Genomic DNA, 9,516 nt, shown 5'->3' on the forward strand with positions numbered 1-9,516 from the left:
CACAAAGATAAGTCACTAACAAAAAGGTTAGGTCAATAGAAACAAGACCCAGCATGTCTGGACAGTATAATTTCAAATTTGAAATCATACAATTAAATCAAATACAATTTGTAATAAATAACCATTTAAAAATGTTCAGTTTGATCAAATAAAATTTGTGATAAATGATCAGGAGTAGGAAACACCCATTTTTTGATATCAAACTAGAAAAACATCAAATACGGTCACATATCCAATGATTAGTTTCTGGTCCTGGATTCTGTAGGACGCTTATTTAAAAATAAAAATAAAATCTGAAAAAAAACCCCATTGCAACAAATGTAAGTATAAGGGTTGTGAAGTACAGTAACTAGCAATTGTGGTGGAAGAAAGGAGTGAAGAGAGCAGGATCTCCTGCTTTCCCTTTGACTGTATTTTCCTCCTTAGTCTGCAATTTTCGGCGAACAAACTGTTTTGGAAGAAAGCATAGAGTGCAACTCAGAATGTAACAGTCAGAAATTGTTTCCTCTAACCAAAGTTTGAACCTTCTCTGTGCCCAGATTATTGACATACAGCCCTTAATAAAGGCTGTGTGTTCATAACTCAGAGAAGAATGTGACCTCAAAACTTTGAAGAGCATGCAGAGTTATATGAAAGTTTTCTGGCTCTTCACTAATTATTGTCCTAGCCCTGGAATTATCTAAGTGGGTTTGCATCCATGTTTCTAAAATCCTTCTTCTTCCCTTTGTACTTTTAATATGGTACAGAAATACTGGTACATGTAATTTTGGGAGTGGTTGTTTTGATCACAAATCTAAAGCTCATACAGTCTTATACCAAAACAGGGGGGGAATTGGAGTCTTTGGTGGTATTACTAATGGTTGTTGACTGAAACTCTTGAATGAATTTTGTTCTGGGAGAAAATCTGATCCAGAAGGTCACAGATGAAATCATCTATTGAGGTAATATACTTATGAAGAACTTACAAGCCAATCTCAATGTATTTTATTTTCCAAGAATATCTTTTTATAAAATGAACTGTATGTTTTTTATTGAAAGCTGTTTTTACTAGACAAGCATGTGCAGGGAATGCTTGGAGAGTCAGCAAGAGTGTTGGGAGCAATGTAAGGGCAACTCTGAGTTTTGTGGAATGGATTACTGTCTGCTAACCGTCCTTCAAGCTATTTAGGTATGTGATATATTCCCATGCCTTCCATCTGAGCAGCTCAAAGATTCTCTGTCTTAAGTCCATGAGGAATATCCACACACTGTTCATGTTTACTGAGTACTGTGTGAGGAGTGGGGAGAGGAAAGGCAAAAAGGAACACATACCCACCCCTTCCCTACTGCAGGAAGGTGAGGTGATTACATGGGGTAAATGAGGGATTAGAAAATAAAGAGGTTGAAGTAACTGATAAGAACGGCAGGATTTCACAGGATGATTCTGCCACACAGTAAAAGTTGCAGTGCAGTTGAATAGCACTTACTGACTAGTTACACCCTACTATTAACTCCGGAGGACAGAGGTTACTTTATCTGTTAACAATAGAGTTAAAAAAGATTACGGATAAAATTGCTTTTTATAAAGGTTAGGTAGTTAACAAAGATATGACGGACATAGTTTTAAACATGTGGTCTAATCAAGGGTATAGGTACCTACAATCTCTGCAAATACCAGTCTGCAGTGGGAAATCAGTAGACTGCCACCAAGGGGGCTCTGCTTAAGAAGACTCAGCAGAAGAAAAGTAACAAATATAACAGCTGAAGGTTAAAGTCTAGTTACCAGTTGCATGTTCATAATGGTTTGTTTGATGCGCTTCTTCTTGAAGACAGATAATAAGGTATTGTGGAAGAAACAATGTTCACCCAGAGAACAAAGAATTCAACAGTGTAATATATTTTGAGGACTAAAACATAAGCATTAAGGTAAAAGTATCAATATTTCAATCCCTAAAAGGAAGCCCTTTTGTCTTATCAATAAATTTTACTATGAACAAAATGGAACTTGAAAATTCTTGAAAAATCCTAGTAAAAAAAGGCACACAAGGGTTAGAATAATTTGGAAGCTGCAGCATAAGTGGAGCCATACTGAATATGAAGATGAGACACATTTAGTTGAAACCTCAGAAACGGATTTTCTCAAAGGAGGATGAAACATAATGTTTGCTATATGCAAAACATAAAGATTGCATCACCATCCTTTTAGATACAGCATATGAACATATCTGCTGAGAGTCAAAAGTGAAAGACTCTAGGAAGCTGCCAGACCTAGGGAAAATGAATATTCTGCAAATATATTTATTTTACATGCAAAGCAAAGCAAAGAAAAATGTTGTTAAATATTTACTCATCACCCAGTAGCTTATTAATCTTTGTTGCAGCAAATACAGATGACTATAGAGTGTGGGCAGAGATGGTCCTTATCGATAAATAATTGGAGGATGCACCACCACAGACTGAGACTCAAAGGTAAGCAGAAGCCCTAACAGGAACAGTGACTCAGTTGCACGAAGAGCAGCTGCACATGAAATCAGGCCATAACTGTTCCATTGTCTTGCTTTTTTTTTTTTTTGGCTATGTGACTTCCCTCATCTGGCCCCCAGAGTTGTCTTGCACTAGCAGACATCTCACAACTATTACTGCAGCACCACTCCAGCACCACTGGAGTCCATGTAGACATGGACTGTACTCTCATGACCTACTATAGGTACTTAATGTTGAGGGTGAATCAGGTTGCCTATGTAAGAGCAAAGGCTCCACAACTGGTTTGTGGGGAATCTGATTCAGCTCATCAAATGTCTTTTTCTCTCTTTGGTCCTCTAGGTTTCCTGAGAGGAATCAGCACTCTAAGTATTCTTCTGACAATGCAACAGTCACAGTGATAACCTGACTTTGCACGACAACATGGTGGCAGATTCCCCAAACCAGGAAAGGGAGACCTAAAATCTGAGCTCTACTTCAGACTGAGGTCATCAACCCCACAGCTCCCATTTCCCTGGGAGGTTCCCACTGTGTGGGTTACACACCAGAAGATGTTCCCTGTCTTTGCTGAAATTGTGCCTTCTTGTCCCACTACAAGCTTATGTGTAAGACTCACAGCACCAGAGAACGCACAGGGAACCTGCCTGCACCATACAGAAGAGGAGGAGGTCTGGTTCGTGATTGCTGTCATTCAATTGTCCTCATCAATTCAAAAGAAAAATATGAAGCCTCCTGGAGCAGGAAGCAGATTATCTTGAAAGAGTCTCCTCCTCACAGTTGGTATAGAGGAATTAATCTAATCAATTCCTTCATTAGATCTTGATCAAAAAATTCAAAGGAAAAAAAATTAATTACTACAGCACACACTGAAAAAAACCACAAAATAGTTAACAGAAAGCTTCATTGAAAAATGTGCTGAGTTGCAGTGGGCTCCGGTAATAAAATCAGGACTGGCTGTTTTCCTTGGGGATACAGTGGCCTTCAAGTGTGAGTTATTTAGTGAAAGTCCAAAGGTCTATGTTATGCAAGAAGGCAGATTAGATGGTCATAGCAGTCCCTTCTGGTCTTTAGCAATTAATCTCTGACGTGTTGTCAGAAGGTTGGTTCATCACAGCCCAAAAAAAAAGCAATTTCCTTGCTGATAAATGAAAAATAAATCAATTTTTAGCCTTAGATGAAGATGGGATTCCACTGGTCCCCAGGGGCTGTTTCCCTCTTCAGGCTCTGAGCAACTGAGCAAAGGACTGCTGCACCAAACAGCATGTGTTCTTGCCAGGACCTGAATTTATTCTCCTTGTTTCCAGCAAAATCACAGCCACAAAAGTGAATTCCGGCCTCTGAAGACACGGGTAGGTTTAGATGGGGTCTTGGCTTTCAAAGGAGCACAGAATGCTCAATGACATGCAGCTAAACAAATGATGAAAATCAGAGAAGGAAAAAATGGGCTTATATTTATGCTGCAGGATCACAAGTTCACTGGTCCATATTTTCTCCACTAATTAAGTTCTTCAAGTCAAGACTGGACACTGAAAGACATCTTCCAGGAAATTTCACAGAAAGAACTGAGCAGATATTGAGTAACTGATTCTCAAATGCCTGTGTGACACCAGGAGCAATGCCCTTCTAACCTACACTTCAGTAGGGAGGGAAGTAAAATGTGATAGGCCATGGCCAAAGAACAAAATCCAAATAAGCAAAAGAGAAGGGTTTGAAAGTGAAATAACCAAGCTCTGAGCCCCATATTCCTACCATCAAATTTCACAATCCCTCAAAGATCATTCCTCCAATTTCCAAAATTCATGCAACATAAACCTCCATTTAAATTTAAATCTCCATTTAGGTAACCCTATTTCCCTTCCCTGTACTGGGATCTTACGAAGACAAAGTGAGAAAATAACAGTGGTCAGAGCCTGCACCTTTTTCAGCCAATTGTAATTCAAGATGGCAGAAGGGAGTAAACCCACAAAACAAGTTATATGCCATTGTCAACAAGGAATGAAAATGGGTGGATTACACTGCCTACCATTATATTCCTAATGATACCACTGTCAAGAGGATTTCTCTACAGCAAATACAAATGCAAACTTTTCACTGATGTAGTTGCATAAATATTATATTAAATTTTTTAATTTCTCATTGATTATGTTTAAGTATATAACAGAAATATTAATGAACATGTTTGCAAAAGACTAATACAGAGGAAGCACTCAGAAATAATGTGAAGTGGGACCACAGTGCCTTTATATGGTATTTGAAGCATCTACCCAGTCAATGAACCTCTGTGGAAGATTAATGTCATTTGAACTTTTATTGTGGAATGTCATTTGTGCACTGTCACACTTTGCACAAATGGTGCTTCAGTCACAGTTCGGTAACACTCCAGCATATTATTTCCCAGGCATTTGAGAGTTTAGAGAATTATTGAAGGGCAAACTGTACTCATTTGGTAATAAGGCAGACTGCAGTTGCAGTCTCCATATGATTTCAAGAAATGGAATCAATGTTAATTTCATTGAACGTAGCAAAATAGTTATGATAATAATCCCAGTGAAATATTCCACTAGAGAAAAGAGATAGAATATAGTGTCACAGTGTTTTATATTATCTACACAAAAGATTCTAGAAGAAATATCCTAATAATTTCTCTAAAAAATATTCATTTGAAAATCACAATTGCTATTTCTCTCAGTCTTTACACATTGATTTTAAGAATGTGCTGCAGAAGAAAGAATTAAAGAAACCAGTCGAGATTCACATCCTATTTTCACCAATGACATCCAGCTTTGGGCAGTCTAGATGTTTCAATTTGGTATTACTGCTTGTGCAAATAAGTATTATACTGATCCTGAAAGTAAACATTTCCCAAAGCCATGATTTGTTAGCACTGTCTTCACGTGTTATAGTCAATTAGTCAATAATTAGTCAAATAATTAAAAATATAACTATGCAATGATGTTGCCTTATTTTTAAATTAAGGACTCATTTGCAAGCTGATTCCTCTTTCTCATTATATGTTTCTTTGATGCTACAGTTTAAGCACATAAGCCTTGCTTGTTTTTTCTCTCTTTTTCATTTATTGTTAACAAATGGACAAGGGCTTATTAATATATTGTCACCAGCAAAGACACAAATATGCAACTAAATAGTTATGCAGCTGCCACCAGATGCAAATGTGTCTGTAAGAACCATCACTGATGTGCTGGAGACCTCTAGAGCTGTAGCTCTTCTCACGAAACTACAATTTCAGATACTGTCAATTATTTTATTAGGGCTACGGTTCAGGTATACAACTAATTTTAAAAGAAAAACCAACCAAACAACAACAAAACAGAACAAAACCAAACCAAAACAACAAACAAACAAACAAAAACCCTTACCAAATCTAAAAAAGAAATGTCCATTGCAGAATCATCAAAATGTCTCCTTGTCTCCTATACCCAATCATAAAGTGCATAACACACCAGCAACCACCATGGTTTCAATATCTGTAGACACTTATTTGAAACAAGGATACCAGCCTTTAGAAGGGCCCTGATGTCATGTAGGGGACATGGCACGACTCATAGGGAAAATGAGAAGTGTCAATGGTGTGTACTGGCACCCAGAAAAGTAACTTCTACATAAACATCACAGCCATAAGATAGCCCAAATCAGGAATTCAAAGTGGCTTTAACCACCTGTTCATTTAGCTGGCTCCCATCTATCTATACCAAGGACTTCAGCTTGCAAGGCTTACATGGAGAGAGTAGGATAACTTGGAGTGAAGTGAGGCACATACTTCACCTCACCCTTTTGAGTTAAATCTATGTTATTAACTTAGAAACAGAAATGTATTACATCAATGCTCTGCAATGACTATGTTCACCCTCCAATCTAGATACCTTTTGTAGTTTTGTAAATGACACTAATATTCTGAGAATTTCTTTCATCTAAGCACAAAGTTAGCAGAAGTAGTAGCAATTGCATGTTTCTATGCCTACCTGAGGGCTATGAGGAGATTTTATCTCCCTGCAATCTCATCAAGTTAGATCTGGTCACACAATCAAACCAAACGCAGGACTGTTCATTATTTGACAAATACAGAAGGATAAAGGGATCTTCTAAAGACTGTCAGCTGTAGATAGAAATGGCAACTAAAGCAGAAGAACATTTACAGTTTGAACAAAATTCTTGGCAATCATCTCATGTCTTTTTTTTAAAAAATGCTGTTGTTTTAGCAGGTGCAAGCCACTCCTATGGAAAACTCATAAAAGTCACCTCACATTATTCTTCAGGGTTGCTCAAAATCACCCCTATGGGCCAAGCCAGCCTGAATTAAAGTTCAATGACAAATGTATCCTAATGTTGGAGGGTTAAGTAACACAGAATCACAGAATGAGTCAGGTTGGAAGGGAGAGACCACAGTGGGTCATCTCGTCCTGCTAAGCAGGGTCATCCTAAAGCACATTGCACAGGATTGCATCCAGAAGATTCTTGGATACCTCCAGGGAGGGAGACTCCACAACCTTTCTGGGCAATCTGTTCCAGTGCACAGTCACACAGTAAAGAAGTTCTTCCTTATATTGAGGTGGAACCTCCTGTACATCAGTCTCTGCCAGTTGCCCCTTGTCCTATTGCTTGGCACCACTGAGAAGAGCCTGGACTCATCCTCCTTTCAGATACTTACAGGCATTGATGAGGTCCCCTCTGTCGTCTCTTCCTGAGGCTGAACCGGCCCTACTCTCTCAGCCTTTCCTTGTAAGAGAGATGCTCCAGTGCCTTGATCACCTTTGTTGCCCTCCATTGGTCCTGTTTCAGGAGCTTCATGTCTCATCTGTACTGAGGAGCCCAGAGCTGACACAGTACTCCACTTGTGGCCTCACTAGGGCTGAGTAGGGTGGATACTAGCCACTTCAGATGTCTTGGGTGAGCAGGATTCTTGTCTGAATGAGAACTGAGTAAAGAGTTACTCAGTAAAGAGCAACTGAGTAACTACAGTTATGAAGGCAAGCATGCAATGTCAGTCATGCATAACAAACTTCTAAACTAAAAGCATCCAGTACTCTATCAAAAAGACTCATTTTTGTAATATGGATGTTTTTCCAAGAAAACTCTCAACCATAATTGGTACCAAGATGTGGGCTTGGCAGGTGTATAGAAAACTTCAATTTTTGTCTCTTAATACATGGTACTAGAGATGGGAAACATTTTTGCCTTCATGCAGGACCCAGATGGCAAACTGTGAAAGCTTAATTTCAAGAGCATTCAGGCTGACAGCTCTACAAGCAGCAAGCTGAATTTAACTTATGTGATTATGACACATACACAGGACTCTTCAACCAAGTGGTCCAACACTCTACCTATTAGAGGCATGCCTGAGATCTGTGCATGCTGCAGGAAAGCCTTTACTGTGCAGATCAGGTCTGGATTACTACACTAGAAACCACACGTGCACGTGCATACAACTTATTTCCATGATCTAGCTTGTTAACCAGGACATTAATTCTATTTCTGCTTTTGCAAAGGGTAACAAAGGGTCTCCATGACCTCACAGGCAGGATCACTTTTACTCTGTACTTTACCTAAAGGGCTTCACTCATGTGTTATGCCTTACTCAACTCCATTCTGGCACACCACCTACTGACAGCCCAGCACTGCTTTCTGTGTTTCTTAAAATCCTACCCCTCTGTGAGCCCAAGACCTCTGATCCTGAGATGTCTGGCTGTGCAAGCCAGAGCAGCAGCATTTTCCAAGACTCTAAAAATAGAGAAGAAATTGAGAAAAAGTGTCTTCAGGCCACCAGTGGTATATTGATAAAAATTAATAAGCTCAACTATTCAGCATTTCAAGCCAGGCAGTGGGAAATGAATTTTCTCCCAGCCGAATGGGAAGCAAGCAGTCAGATAGCTTATCAGTAAGCAGTTAATGAGACTCCAGTACTCTGAGAATCTATTTCATCCCAACACAAAATTAGCAAAAGGACTAGTAATTCTATGGTAATATCCCATCCTCCATTTCAGCCACCTCCTTGTCTCACAGGTGCAAAGGTCGGTTCAAATTTCTTTTGATTCCACATTATTTGGAGGTCTTTGTGCATTTCAGGGGTTCCAGATATGCAATCAGATTGTGATGCACAAAACAGAAATGCATTAAAGCACTGTATTTTTTATCTTGCTGACTTTTCTTTATATACCATTACTGCACAGTTCCATAGGGTTGAAATCCCTGTCCTGATTTTTGGCAATGTTTGATGTTCTTTCTCATGTAGTTACTTTGATGTTCCATAAGTAGCACCCTTGAACCTCACAGGATATCCTAAGAGGAAACCATAACAAAACAGTTGATCCTGATGGTGACATTTTGTCTAGAGAGAACTGACAGCGACTAATGACCCCTCTTCTCGAAGTTACAGCTGCCAGCACTAAGTTAACCAAACCTTTCCAAACTTGATAATGCTGGGATTTGACAGATATTTCCCATCATCCTGTCATCTTTAACACTATTAGAGGAATCCTGATCCATTGACTTGGCCTCCTTCAGCAACCCAATGGTAGTTACTTGTCCTCCTCTCTCCCTGCCTTCCCATAACACCTTCATTTGGTCTGACCTCTCCACATTTCAGCCCATCTGTTTTACCTCAACTCACAAACTTCCTTAAAAACCCTGTTTCTGGAACTTCTTGTGCTAGGAAGACATCAGTGATAAAAAAGGAGGGAGAGGTTGTTACATGTCTGACTGAGCTGAAGAGCTGTGTGATCATCCTCCTTTTCCTCTGTTCATAACATGAAAGGCACGGTCTATGCAAAGATCACCACTTTTAGTGTCACTGCTAGACACTAAATAGCTATTATTATAATAAGTAAAGGATATTTGCTGTAGACAAGTCTAGTGTTGCAGTCTCTTGAAGAGACTAATCTCTAGAAGTATTTAGTGTCCCTAATCATCTCTAGGGTCAATGGGAAAGAAGATTAAGGCTGGTCTGATCCAATTAGCAGGGATTTGAGGAAGAAACAAAGAAAAAGTTGTAGATTAGCCTTTAATAAGTTCTCAAGCACAAGTCTGAGAAGTTGATACAGA

General features: G+C 39.1%; 1 long non-coding RNA gene across 1 annotated transcript; it reads left to right on the top strand.

Annotated features, from left to right (window-relative positions):
• The first annotated feature begins 683 nt into the window (after positions 1 to 683).
• Positions 684 to 3,726, top strand: LOC113945021. Its single transcript, XR_003526919.1, has 3 exons — positions 684 to 1,168; positions 2,361 to 2,448; positions 2,803 to 3,726. It is a non-coding gene; the product is annotated as an uncharacterized LOC113945021 (long non-coding RNA).
• Positions 3,727 to 9,516: the final 5,790 nt, after the last annotated feature.

Source organism: Corapipo altera, unplaced genomic scaffold (genome assembly GCF_003945725.1).
Source record: "Corapipo altera isolate COAL_440 unplaced genomic scaffold, ASM394572v1 49, whole genome shotgun sequence".
In the NCBI taxonomy this organism is placed as follows: domain Eukaryota; kingdom Metazoa; phylum Chordata; class Aves; order Passeriformes; family Pipridae; genus Corapipo; species Corapipo altera.